We start from the raw sequence: 14,607 nt of genomic DNA, 5'->3' as shown, positions 1-14,607 counted from the left end.
TGAAACTCAGGGAATATTGATAATTGTGTTTTATGGTTTCCTTCTCTAGCCTAATCTACAATTTCGTTTTCCCTGTTCCTATATTTAAGCACTTCATCATGGATTCATTTAGTGTGACACGAAACAATTTTTCTCTCTACAGATAATTCAGTATTAAAAAATGACTCTCACTCAGTTTCTCTCTTTAGTTAGCTATAATTTTATTCATGGTTCTATACTGTCTCCTTGTTTGTCTCCAGTCAGCTCAGGTGTCACTCCTCACACTTCCTTATGACCTTGTGCTGCCTCCACAGGTGCCCTCTGCTAGTTTACTTACCCCTGTGCCTATCCTAGGGCATCTCACGCTCTGGCTCTCCAGGTGTGTGTATGTATTCACATGTATAATTTTTCCCACCTGTTCTCATTCGTCCTAGACTTGTTTTTCATTTGTGCTTTCAAATTGCTACAAATTCTGTTTTTAAGTAGGCATGATATGCACACATGTAAGTACTATAGGTGTATTGAAACAGTTAAGTGTCACGTATATTAGAACTCCTTATGGAGTCAATATGGCCATGTCATTAAGATCTGTCTGCCACTGTCTCCCAGGTACTCAGATTACAGGAATGAATTATCACACTTGGTTTTATGTGGAGCTTGGGATGCGACCCAGGGGCTTTGTTAGTGCAAGAACTTGGCAAGAACTGTACAAATGAAACTACATCCCCATGTTCTTAGCTTGATGTTGTTATAGAAGACATGTTTAGTTTATGATAAACATTTTAAGAAAATTACATTTGAATATCAATTCTATTCTTCCATCTTGTTCTCATTTCTGGGAACTTACTGAAACTGCTTCCTTTGTTCCTTTGTAGATCATTCAGTTCTGAGTCCTCTATTTGGCCCATCATATCGCTGGCAAACACTGAAAGTTCCCAAAGTCTTCCCCCATATCTTTATTTTAGAACTTTAGGACTTCCTGCAGAATAAGTACTAGAAGTGATGACAGGCATTCTTAAAGTGATAGGCTTTAATGAGGATACATCTAAAGTGTCCTCAGTTTGTGAGCTGTGTGCTCTTGTTAATCGGAACCCTTTCAAATTGAGATGGAGATTTCTATTATGACTGAGAAAACGTTACTTTTAATTAACAGTTGAAGTAAGAAAGTTGCTTTCTTTTTCATTTGGTTTGTTTCTAGTTTAAGACAGTGTTTTATTCTGCAGTCGAGGCTGGCCAGAGACAACTTAAACTTCTGCCTTTGCTTCATGGATGCTGGAATTTTAACTATAGGCCATCTACCGGGTCCAACTAATTATTATTATTTTACTAATGGTTTTATTTTTATTGTATCTGTGTTAATACTTCATTTTTCTAGAGAACTGTACATGTAAACCAATATTTTAATTAATTAATAAGGATTTGCACTACCTTCATAAAATAGTTAAACATTCACTTTTCCTTTGAAGCAGACATAGCTGTGTAGCCCAGGTTGGTCTTGAATTCACAGTTCCCTGTCTCTGCCTCCTGAGAGCTGGGGTTTCATTTGCACATGAACACACTTGACTTCACTGTGTGTTTTGATCCTGGTTCATCCTTTAATATTTTTCAGCTTATTATAAGTATTATAAGTATCATTGCTTTTTCAACTGGATGAAGGAACTCTTAGTCTGCTGGAGCTTGCTTCTCCCTCAGCACCATGTGAACATTCTATATTGTTGGCCTGACTTACATCTCCATTAAATAAACAGCACGCTCACTTTTGTCACCTCTACATTTATCCTTCACAGTTTATTTCTCCATGCTATAGACTCTACTTTGGATGTTTGATCTTTTATTTTCAGTGTTTGTTATGCTTAGAAAGGCTTGACTTCTAAGAAAGTCTTTGTCCTCATCATAACTTGAGATACACCTCACAATTTTATTATTCATAACTTAATTAGGGATATTTTGGAGTTTCTAATTTGAGTAATCATAATCTTTGGGGATCATCAAGATTCAGTGACAGAAACCTGAGCCCTGGAGCATATTGCAGTGGCTAATCTACCTTGGAAAATGTGTGTAATTTAATCATTATTGTTAGGCATCAGTTCCTTCATCTAGAACAAGTAGATGGCAAGGCAAGTGTGGTTCCTTCCCAGTGTCATTACTGGGACTAAGCATGGTACTGTTCCCTTAAATCTTTGAACAAGGTCAACCAGGGTATTGTCCCAGCTTCCAGATGATTGATTGATTGTTTTCCTTGTGGTAACTCTATTTGCCCATTACTCTTTCATGATGACACACTTTATTTTTTAAGACATGTATGAATGTTGTAGAAATTTTTAATCCTGATCCATAGTTTCTATCCCACTTTTGGTTATTTAGTTCCCAGATAAAAGACACACAGAACCTTTATATTTATAAGAAGCCTTAAACATCACAAGAGCTGGGCATATACCTACCTACAATTCTGTTAGCATCTACTTTCCTCTTGATAGCCCCTAGTTCTTAGTTAACTATGTTTCATCTGGTTGCTCTTAACTTGGTCAGCCCTTGGGGCCATGCTTTCTTGACTGATAACCCATGGTATTTTCCTCTTTCTAATTTTCCTTGTGGCTCTTCTCTGACCCTAAGCCTCAGGAAACCGAAACCCTACCTATGTCTCTTTTGCCCGGCTATTGGCTATTAATGTCTTTATTTACCAATCAGAGATAACTTGGTGGCAGTGTCATTTGGGACTGCATGCAAACTCCAGGTCTTGGAGGTCACACTTAGCATTATAATAGAGAGCAAGACCAAACCTCAACACACACACACACACACACACACACACATATGTATACATGTACACACACACACACATATATGTGTGTGTGTGTGTGTATATATATATATATATATATATATATATATGTCAGCAAATGTCTTCAAAGCATTCTTTAAAAACTTCCATATCAGATGCTTACCAAAACAGACATTTTGAACTTCAGTGTTCAAGTTTAGCTTTCTGAGAATGTGTTTACTCTCTAGGAAAATATGGCAGATGATAATAACTTAATATCTGTTCAAAGAAGTTGTACATATTTTTATAGTATCCAGCCAAGTATTATTAGTGTACATTAAAGCAAGTGCATTCAGATAGACAGATTACATTTGACTACATAGTATGTGAAAGGGAAATATTAGGCTTGTCATATCAAATGAACCACTACATTTCTCACATTGTGCATTTCAAAGTTGCAAACTCCATAGTGACATGATGAGTAGCCATGGCTTCTTCAAAATGCTTTCAGCAAGAGGGAAGATGTTTATGGCATTCAGGAGGAAATAAAGACACACTCATATGCTGTGTAGAAAAATCTTCATCATCAAAGTTGTCTTGACAGGTATATCTCTGATTGTAACAACATTATTTTCATCCTTTCACACCAGAACCATGGAGAAGACATGTATATTTTTTTAAAATGAATGTTTCCAATAGAAGTTCAACCATAGAAAAAGGAATGCTGACTTTTAGATATATTGTGAAAGGTGAAACTGGACTTACAACCAGCACTTCCTGCTCAAGGAAATTAAAATTACCAGGAACCAGGTCTTGCAATTCCCCTGTTAATATAAAGAAAATTGATTCTGTACATTTTCAAAGTATTACAAAGGCCATCCTTAATCATATCAACAATAAAATAGGATATACTTGATTTGATCCTGCAGCTGGAAGAATATGGGAATATAGGAATGAGCAGGTGTTGCTACTGCACCTTAATTCTGAGTGCTCCTACGGAAGAGATTGCTGTCAGAATCTAGATGGTAGCCTTGACAAGGGGATTTCTAATTTAGCATTTCATCATGTTAAGCTAAACTAATATGCTAATTCATTCTTTGAAAGGTTCATAAAAGTATACGTGGTATCTTGATTATATCTAATATCTAACCCCACTTCTTCCCTCTAGCTTCCTTTATCTCACCTAAAAGGTTGACACAAGAGGCTTGGCTGAAGGGTATTCAATTCAAGAAACAAACGAAATTTTGTTAGTGGTCATGAAAGAATTCAGCCTGTAGTGCTATTTTATGAACCCCTTTCTCTGTCAATCAACCATGTAGCATCAACCTCCACGTTTTCCCTCTTGCTAGTATTAGGATTCATCTAGATCACATAAAGCTGCATTGGCCACTTTGAAAACCCCACTTGAATACATTTTGCAGTTACCTTTCCCCTACCCCTTTCCAATTTTTCAGCTTTTATTTATCCTTCAGGTCCACTGACTACCAACCAATCTCAACCCTGAATATTTGGCCAAGCTCCTTCATCTCCATAGAGGTCAACCCTCTAAATCTAAATTTGTCTCTCCTCAAACTCTAATGAATATACTTAACCACTAATGGTTAAGGTAGAACTAAATGCTAATTTATTTTCTGAAGCAATGCATAGTAGAATTCCATTCTTTCCTTCAATCACGTTTCTTTTAAAATTGCATAGCAGCCAGAAGGGGAAATAAAAAAACTAGTATGAGTTTGAGGCCACACTGTATTACAAAGTGAGTGCATGGCTAGCCTGGGTTACTGAGAAGCCCATGTCTCAACAAAGAACTAATCAGTGGGCATTGGCAGAGACGTGTTCATTGAAATCTAATGAATTTATGAAATCAATTATTATGTTAGTGTCTCTCTCCTCACTCCTCCTCCAACCTAGATTTCAGTAAAACATTTAGAAGTAAAATGGAGAATAGAATCATAATTTCCTAGATGTTGACATAGAATTCTATGGTCAAAAATTTATTACTAGTACTTCAAGACATGGGAGCTGCCTTTTTTATTAAAAGAAAACAAAATAATTGAATCAGGTGATTAAAATATACCATTTTGAATTTGGTGTTCAAATAAGCTCATGCCTCTTCATTTTTGGAACATGACTCAAAATCTGAAAGGGAACCAAACAATAAGTTAGATAGCACAGATTTTAATGTGCTATTACAGTGTTTACTGCTTTTCTGATGGGAAAGTAGGACAAGAGAGCATTAGAAGCACAGTGCTGGGGGCATAGGGTTAGGGGCTCAGCGCTGCGGGGGCGGGGGACATAGAATTAGGCCAACAGGACTCTGGGCACCATGGTGGGAACACAGTGCTAGGGGCACTGGCTGTGGATACTGCATGGTCTAAATGATGAGCGCATAGGAAGGGATCTGCATGTGCAAACTGCTAGTGATTTGTTTGTCCTGCATCAGCCCTTTCCCTCTTGCACCAAGAGATGATGAAGAAGGAATGCAGGACTCAGTAGCCTTGCTATCTGCAAACTCTGGCCAGGAAGACAAGACTCAACATCAACTGACAGGGAACAAACTGCTCAGTGGTATCCTCTATTTTTTTTTTAATATTTTTATTTTCTTTTTTCTTTCTTTTTTCTGATGTATTTTTATTTTATTCGATATATTTTTATTTACATTTCAAATGATTTCCCCTTTTCTGGTCCCCCACTCCCCGAAAGTCATATAAGCCCCCTTCCCTCCCCCTGTTCTCCCATCCACCCCTTCCCACTTCCCTGTTCTGATTTTGCCTTATAATGCTACACTGAGTCTTTCCAGAACCAGGGGCCACTGTTCCATTCTTCTTGTACCTCATTTGATGTGTGGATTATGTTTTGGGTATTCCAGTTTTCCAGGCTAATATCCACTTATTAGTGAGTGCATACCATGACTGATCTTTTGAGACTGGGTTACCTCACTTAGTATGATGTTCTCCAGCTCCATCCATTTGCCTAAGAATTTCATGAATTGATTGTTTCTAATGGCTGAATAGTACTCCATTGTGTATATATACCACTTTTTTTGCATCCATTCTTCTGTTGAGGGATCCCTGGGTTCTTTCCAGCTTCTGGCTATTATAAATAGGGCTTCTATGAACATAGTGGAGCATGTATCCTTATTACATGCTAGGGAATCCTCTGAGCATATGCTCTAAGATCAAGAATTGACAAATGCGACCTCATAAAATTACAAAGTTTCTGTAAAGCAAAGGACACCATCAGAAGGAAAAATCGGCAATCAACAAATTGGGAAAAGATCTTCACCAACCCTACATCAGATAGAGGGCTAATATCCAATATATACAAAGAACTCAAGAAGTTAGACCCCGGAAAACCAAATAACCCTATTAAAAATGGGGTACAGAGTTAAACAAAGAATTCTCACCTGAAGAACTTCGGATGGTGGAGAAACATCTTAAAAAATGCTCAACTTCATTATTCATCAGGGAAATGCAAATCAAAACAACTCTGAGATTTCACCTTACACCAGTCAGAATGGCTAAGATTAAAAACTCAGGAGACAGCAGGTGTTGGTGAGGATGTGGAGAAAGAGGAACACTCCTCCACTGCTGGTGGGGTTGCAAATTGGCACAACCACTCTGGAAATCAGTCTGGCAGTTCCTCAGAAAACTGGGCATGTCACTTCTGAAAGATCCTGGTATCCTCTATTTTTATAACTTGTAATTATTTGTGGGTCCCAAAGAATAACTTTGTAGGAATAAAAATTGATTTATTGGAAAGAAAAAAATGTATTAGGGATAATAAAACAAAGAGATTTTACTATATTGTACTATTGAAATTAATGGGAAACAGTAATATCTTTGTTGATAACACTGTTTTCTTGAAAATTGCTAAAAAGCATTATGTTTTAAGTGTTCTCAGTACAAAAACCAAGTGAGTATATAAGAGCCTGCACACTTAAATGGTACGTCATAGCCAAGCTACTTATTAGGCCATGAAGTCACTTAAGACTTAGTCTGATACCTTGTTGTGAATTCAGCCTGCCTGTTTAACCTACCTTTAAAAGAACAGAGTAACAGTAGATCTTACGTGATTTAGATTCTTATGTAATCAGCTTTTCCAACCTAGACTAATTCATACATTTAACCTTAATCTATTTATTCTTTCATGTTGCTGACTCATTCAGAGTAGAGTGTGTGTGTGTATGTGTGTGTTTTATAGTAATCATTTACTGAAAACTGGACTGGCCAAAAGTTAACCTTATACCACAAATTTCCACCATAAGTGTTGGAAACTGCATACAGATGTTGCCTGCTTACAGTACATTTCAGTTCTGAATGTCAGGGAGTAAGCTGGAGAAGATAACTTAATCCCTTGTAAAACTCAGTTAACACATTCTATAAACTTTCTCTCATACCTTCCCCATCTGATATTCTCTGTGGTGTTCAATAAATACAGAGCAGAGCCTCTGCTAGGGACAACACATCGTATGCAATAAATAGGAACAGATCAGATACAGGAGACATAGACAAGCTGGGCATCGTGGATGGCAGACAGAATGAATACAGAGAAAGAAGGAAAGGCTACAAAGCTGCTCTTGCTCTTGGTCAAATTAATCCAAAGGCAAATGCTGAATTTTCCTTTCTTAATGAGATACCTACACATTTTGTTGCTTCTGAGGTTATCTTTAGTTCATTTGGCTAATGAAAACTTAATATATGAAGAAGAGTCAGTATTTTGTAAGTGCTATAATTAAAGAAACACCAGGCTGTTCTGATAATGCACAGTTCATTAAGTGCATCAGTGAAAAACTAAGGCTTCAGATTCTTAATTCGATGTGCTCTCACCTTTAAGATTCTATATCTCAGTTCAGTCTGTAGACCATTTTTATGGTTTGTCTCTTAGGTTTATATGTCTTAACCATATAAAAATGTCTCCAAATATTTACAAATAGGGATAATGGTTTGTGGGGGATCAAGGTTGCCAACAGAAACCTTACTGTTTTCTCATTAGTATCAATAGCACAACACAGGGAAGTGCCTTCATTTACAATCATGAATATACCTTTCTTTCCCATAAATAAACTTTTCATTCCCATAAAGTTATTCTCTGGCATTCACAAATAATTGTAATAATTTACATTTTTGACCTGTCAATTGATGCTGAGTCTTGTCTTCCTGGCCAGGATTTGCAGATACCAAGGCTACTGAGTCCTGCATTCCTTCTTCATCACCTCTGTGTACAAGTGGGAAAGGGATGACTTAGAACAAACAGATCATTAGTAGTTTGTGCATGCAGAACCCTTTCTAAACTCTCATCGTGTCAATGATGTAGTATCCACAGCCTGTTCCCCTAGTACTGTGTCCCTTGAATTGTGCTCCTAGCTCTGTGCCCCTAGTACTATACCTCTAGTACTGTGCCTGTAGCACTGCACCTCTAGTACTGTGCCCCTAGCACTGTGCCTCTAGCAGTCTCATGCCCATTCCCCCCCCCCCCTTACACATTCAGGCAACACTGTAGTTGTCACTAGTCTGGTGTCTTGTATCTAAGTTAATGTTTGTTTCCTTTCAGATCCTAGAGTCATGTTCCAAAGACATACATGCATACTATAAAGACATATGCTGTACTATAAAGTATATTAGGTAATACATATGTTAATTAACTTTAATTAGCAATCTTACAATGTTTACATATTTTAATACATGCTTTACATGGCAGTGGTTTGAACAGGAATTTGAATCATGGATTTAAATACTTGCTCCATAGGGAGTGACCCTATTAGGAGGTGTGGCGAGTTGAAGGTCATGTGGGTTAGGTGGAGACAGTGTGTCACTGGGAGCTGGGCTTTGATACCTCAGAAGCTCAAGCCATATATTTCCTGCTGCCTACCAATTTAGACATAGAACTCTCAGTTCCCTCTCCAGCACAATATCTGCCTGCTGGCTGCCATATTTCCCACCATGACAATAGCGGACTAAATCTCTGAAACTATAAGCCAGCCACAATCAAGGGTTTCTTTTATAAGAGTTTCTGTGGTCATGGTATCTCTTCATAGCAATAAAACCCTAACACATCAAGCATAAGTAATTTCCTTTGTCAATGTACATAAATAGAAGCAAGTATAAATATATTATCAATGAACTAAGTACATATTGTGCATAATATGTTAGTAGAATTGAAATGAGGGCAATAACTGGGCATTTAAGGTAAAACAACACAGAGCAAAAGAATGAAAAATGACAGTGAAACAATCTTGAAGGAAATCAAAGGATCTGAAGGAAAATACCAATGTGGGTACTGAACTGTCTTCCTGGAGCTGTTATCAAGGCAGCAAGCTAGGTATGCAAGAGATGAGCAAAATCCCCAATAGAGTTGGCTTATATAGTCATGAAGTCACTGTGGACAAAAGTACATATGAAGTCATGTCTGTCTGACTGGCTCCAAGGTTACACTGGGGCATTGCTCTTTGAAGCTCCCAAGTGATTGCATGCATCAGTGCTGAAATTTGGATGCTGAGACTAGGCAAAATGCCCAACTCATTCTTTCAGGAGATCAATGAAAATGCATTTGTTTATATCACTTGCCCGCTATCACAACAAGCAGTTGTGCATGCCTTAATGTTCACTCTGTCAGAAGCAGAGCAAAGAATTATGTAACAGCATTATGTAGAAAAAGTAAAATGAAGTAAGTCCTCTTAAGTATGAATTCCACATCACATGGTAAGTCTCCTAACACAGGTAGTTGTTTTAAACATCTCCTTCTTCAAAGGAATGAAAGTGGCCAATTTAAGATGTTTCAACTTTAGTATTATTTTATTTTCAGCCAAGTTTTAAAAATTACAATTTTCTTATAGTTTTTATCACCTGTCTGATTCCATGTCATTTCTCTATACAGGATCTGAGATATTTCTAATTGCGTGAAGGTTTTAAGAAATGTGTTCAAAATTAGTAATGAGACACAATCCATGGCAACTCCCCTCACAAAGCACCTGACACACAAAAGTGAAGCAACGTCACTTGTAAGAATAGAAAATAGAACTTCCCACAGAAGAGCTACATCTTTGGGAAGCTATCTGACTTCTGTATAAAACTCTGTGACTCAGACTTCGCATCACAACTGGGAAGATCATTTTTTTTTCTCATCATTATGCACACAATATGCAACAAAAGTATACGCCGATGGGTTGCAAGGCTCAGTAAAGTGTTATGTAAATAATGAAAATGTTAGGAATTAAGAAAAGTCTCTGATTATATGTGCTTCTATTTGAGTCTTGAGGCTCAATATAAAAGTGGAAGGGAAGAATTACGGAGAGTTGGCTAGTTGCTTGTTTGACAATTCTTTCAGCATAATTTCCATGTCGTTTCTTTACTTCTTTATTGTTTATATATCTAATAAGGAATTAAAAAAGTGTTGGCTTTTTGATTCCAGGACCTTGATAGAAAGTTAAAAGTTTCTTACATTGTTACTACAGAACATTAAGTATACATATATGCTTTAACACAACTTCACAGTTACAGGAAAGTAGAGATTATTTGGAGAATTGGCTAATTCAGAATATGGTTGAAAATTTAGCAGTTGAGACTGAAATATATCATAAAACAGAGGAAGTGGTAGTATCCAAAACACTTAACTGAAAACAGGTTTGTGACAAACAGGACAATTACATCACCACTAAAGCCAGTAAACAATGGATTTTGTTGACTGAGATGTGTTTGAAACTTGTGGGTTTATAAAGATACTAAATTATTAACTAATAATTTGTCAATAAACAATATTAATGTACTAACTAATAACCCACTAACTTGAAAACTGGAAACAAAGAATGAATCTGGTATGCATGTATGTTAGCTCATACAAAGAAGATGAGTGCATACAAAGTCTTGTGGTTTTCCAGGTGCAAGAAGTAACACTAAGCATAAAATAGTGTGTTTTAATAAGAAAAAAAACACAATTTGTTTTATGGGTGTACTTCACTGGATAGTCATTGGATAGTATAAACAAGCTGAGAATTTGATACCCAGCTCTAAAATGCAAGAACAAGGTGGGGGGAGGGGGAGAAAAGGAGGAGGAAGCAAAAGAGGAGAAGAAAGTATCATGAATGTGATGTGTTCAATAAAATCTAAACGGCAGGAAATTCTCACGCTCCTCTGTTTATCAAGAAATAAAGGAAATGGTCGTTATGGCTCTATATTAAAAGATAATCAGTTGTATTGCATGAAGTTTCCAGGTGTGTGCAAATTGTGTGATGTTGCACAGGTCAGAGCCCATCTTGAGAGAAAATGTTATTATTATCATTATTTGTACTTTTACCTTTTGAGGGTACTGAAAGATTACTGACTGAGGTTAAATATTAAATAATAAGGTCGAGCATTTTGTGTAAAGAGTATATGCATTGGTGGATTTTCTCAAAAATATATTTTTTAGCTCATAACATTTTGGAATGTCCACACTGTTTCTGATTGGCAGCGTCCTGGATTTAGCAATAGAAAGGTCATGTTCTCTGAGCAATCCCAAACACATTAGAACAAGGGGCATCTGGTTCTTTCCAGCTTGTATATTATGACATTTATTGAAGAAACTCTATTTCCATCTTGGAATTTTCTCAGTGTCACCTTCCATTTTGTTGTGACATTCAACTTTCTGGAAGCAGCATCTTTCAATATGATAAATGGATGACATCAATTTATTCTGCTCAAATTTTGCTCGTGTTTTCCTTTTTAATTTGTTCAGAATTGATTTATCACAAGTATTTTTCCAATTTTAGACGCAGTATTTGTGAAAGAGATTCCCAGTGTGATGAGGTAAAGGGCTTGTGATTCACAGCCATGCTATATTTTAGTTATGGAAAATCAAGCTCTGGGTGACATTCTTATTTTATCCAAGCATGTACACATGTGTGCATGCATACACATCCTCACAGCCACAGGTAGATGCACACACACACACACACACACACACTCTCACACACACATACATGTGCATATCCTCAGGTAAAATACAATTAAGCTTCCTGTGGTAAGCATTTCTACAGAATGTTACTAATAAAAAGTTTATTTTTGGGCTAAACTAGTGGAGAATTCTTTTGATGCTGCCCCTGTAATGTATGTTACTTGACCAGAAAAAAATCAGTAATAAAAAACAGACCCCTTTCGTGCTTAAAATAACAAAAGAAAATTTGGTAATTTCATTTACAGTCTGAGAAAGAGAATTTATATCCCAAGAAACAGAGCTGCCATAGAAATTCAGAGTGAGACATGAGAAAGAAATTCAGAGTGAGACATGTGCCCAGTCTCTTCTCTTCTGTGGCCAGGCTCTATTTCTTCCCAGAACTCATCAAAACCTTTTCTTTTCTGTCAGTTATTTCTCATGATTGTACTTGTGACTTTTAAAAACTGATTTATTGTATGTGTATATATATGTGTGTGTGTAGGGAGAGGGGGAGGGGAGGGAGACAGAGAGAGGGGAGGGGAGGGGAGAGGCAGAAAGAAATGGGTTCTCTGCCCACTCTTACCCTCTGAATTATCTCTATAGCCCCTCTTATAGGTTTTAATTAGATATTTTCTTTATTTACATTTCAAATGTTATCCCCTTTCCTGGTTTCCCTTCTGAAAACACTCTATCCCATTCCCCACTTCCCCTTCTCACCAACCCACCCACTCCCACTTCCCTGTCCTGCCATTCCTTTAAACTACCTCCTATAGTTTTGATCAGCCATTTGTATTCATTCTCCTACACTATATTATTTGATATATATAAAGCTCTAATGAGGATGATAGAGGCTTGCTGACACCACACACACACATACACACACACACACACACACACGCACACGCACACGCACATGCACACGCACACGTACACACATGCAATCACACACACACAAGCACATACACATATGCATACACACATGCATGGAACACTAAGAGTTTAATAAGTGGAAAAGGCCTTTCTGTGGCGATCTCAGTAGGAGATTTTATGAGTGGTGGATGCCACACAGGAGTAGCTGCAGTAGGCAAGTGATCTTCCTGAAGACAGCTCACTGTTTTTCATGGCTGTGATGGGTGAATTCTGGAAGGGCACATCCCCAGAAGCTTTGTCCCAAGAAGGCTTCGTGCTGCTGACATGCCTTCTCATATTGTCATTGCTGTATTCCTCAGTTTTCAGACATGGTGTGATTGGGCAAAGATAGAACCTTTCTACCTACAGTCTGTTATATGTGATTCCTGGGTATTAGTTCACACTATTGGGAAAATATCCTACAGATCAATATGAAGATGCACTTTCATGAAATAACATTTAGATGAATTTAATGATTTTATAGAATTTGTGATTTGAGCCAAACAATTTTAAAAAGTTAAGGCAGTTGATAGAAAGTTTCAAGTTAGAATAAAAAGCACAATGTGATCCCACTAACAATGGAGGAGTGTTTCTCTTTGTCCACACCTTGCCAGCATCTGCTGTCACCTGAGTTTTTGATCTTAGCCATTCTGGCTGGTGTGAAGTGGAATCTCAGGATTGTTTTGATTTGCATTTCCCTGATGACTAAGGATATCGAACATTTCTTTAGGTGCTTCTAGATCATTTGGGTTTCTTTCTTGAGAATGCTTTGTTTCTCTCTGTACCCCATTTTTAAATACGATTATTTGATTGCCTGGAGTCTACCTTCTTGAGTTCTTTGCATATATTGAATATTAGCCCTCTATAGGATATAGGATTGGTAAAGATCTTTTCCCAATCTGTTGGTTGCCATTATGTCCTATTGACAGTGTCCTTTGCCTAGAGTCTACCTTCTTGAGTTCTTTGCATATATTGAATATTAGCCCTCTATAGGATATAGGATTGGTAAAGATCTTTTCCCACTCTGTTGGTTGCCATTACGTCCTATTTACAGTGTCCTTTGCCTTACAGAAGCATTGCAATTTTACAAGGTCCCATTTGTCAATTCTTGATCTTAGAGCATGAGCCATTGTTATGTAGGAACTTTTCCCCTGAGCCCAGGTATTCGAAGCTCTTCCACACTTTCTCTTCTATTAGTTCCAGTGTTTCTGGTTTTATGTGGAGGTCCTTGATCCACTTGGACTTATGCTTTGTACAAGGAGATAGATAGCTTTGTATCAAGGAGATCAGAATGGATCAATTTGCATTCTTCTACATCCTGACCACCAGTTAAACCAGCACCATTTGTTGAAAAGGCTATCTTTTTTTCCACTGGATGGTTTTAGTAGACTGCAAGCTGGTACAACCATTCTGGAAATCAGTCTGGTTGTTACTCAGAACATAGTATTACCTGAAGACCCCTTAATACTCCTCGGCATATACCCAAAAGCTGCTCCAACATATAACAAGGACACATGCTTCACTATGTTCATAGCAGCCTTATTTATAAAATCCAGAAGTTGGAAAGAACCCATATGTCCTTCAACAGAGGAATGGAAACAGAAAATGTGGACTATTTACACAATGGAATACCACTCAGCTATTAAAAACAATGAATTCATGAAATTCACAAATGGATAGAACTAGAATATCATCCTGAGTAAGGTAACCCAATCACAAAAGAACACACAGTATGTACTCAAAGATAAGTGGATATTAGCCCAAAAGCTCGGAATACCCAAGATACAATTCACAGACACATGAAACTCAAGAAGAAGGAAGACCAAAGTGTGGATGATTCAGTACTTCTTAGAAGGGGGAACAAAATACTCACGGAGAAAACAACACAAAGGGTGGAACAGAGAATGAAGGAAAGGCTATCTAGAGACTGCCTCACCTGGGGATCCATCCGATATACAGTCACACTATTTTAGATGCCAAGAAGTGCATGCTGACAGGAGCCTGATATAGCAGTCTCCCAAGAGGCTCTGACAGTCCTGACATATACAGAG

Source organism: Apodemus sylvaticus, chromosome 15 (assembly GCF_947179515.1).
Source record: "Apodemus sylvaticus chromosome 15, mApoSyl1.1, whole genome shotgun sequence".
Lineage (NCBI taxonomy): Eukaryota > Metazoa > Chordata > Mammalia > Rodentia > Muridae > Apodemus > Apodemus sylvaticus.
Note: the sequence above shows the minus strand (reverse complement) of the source record.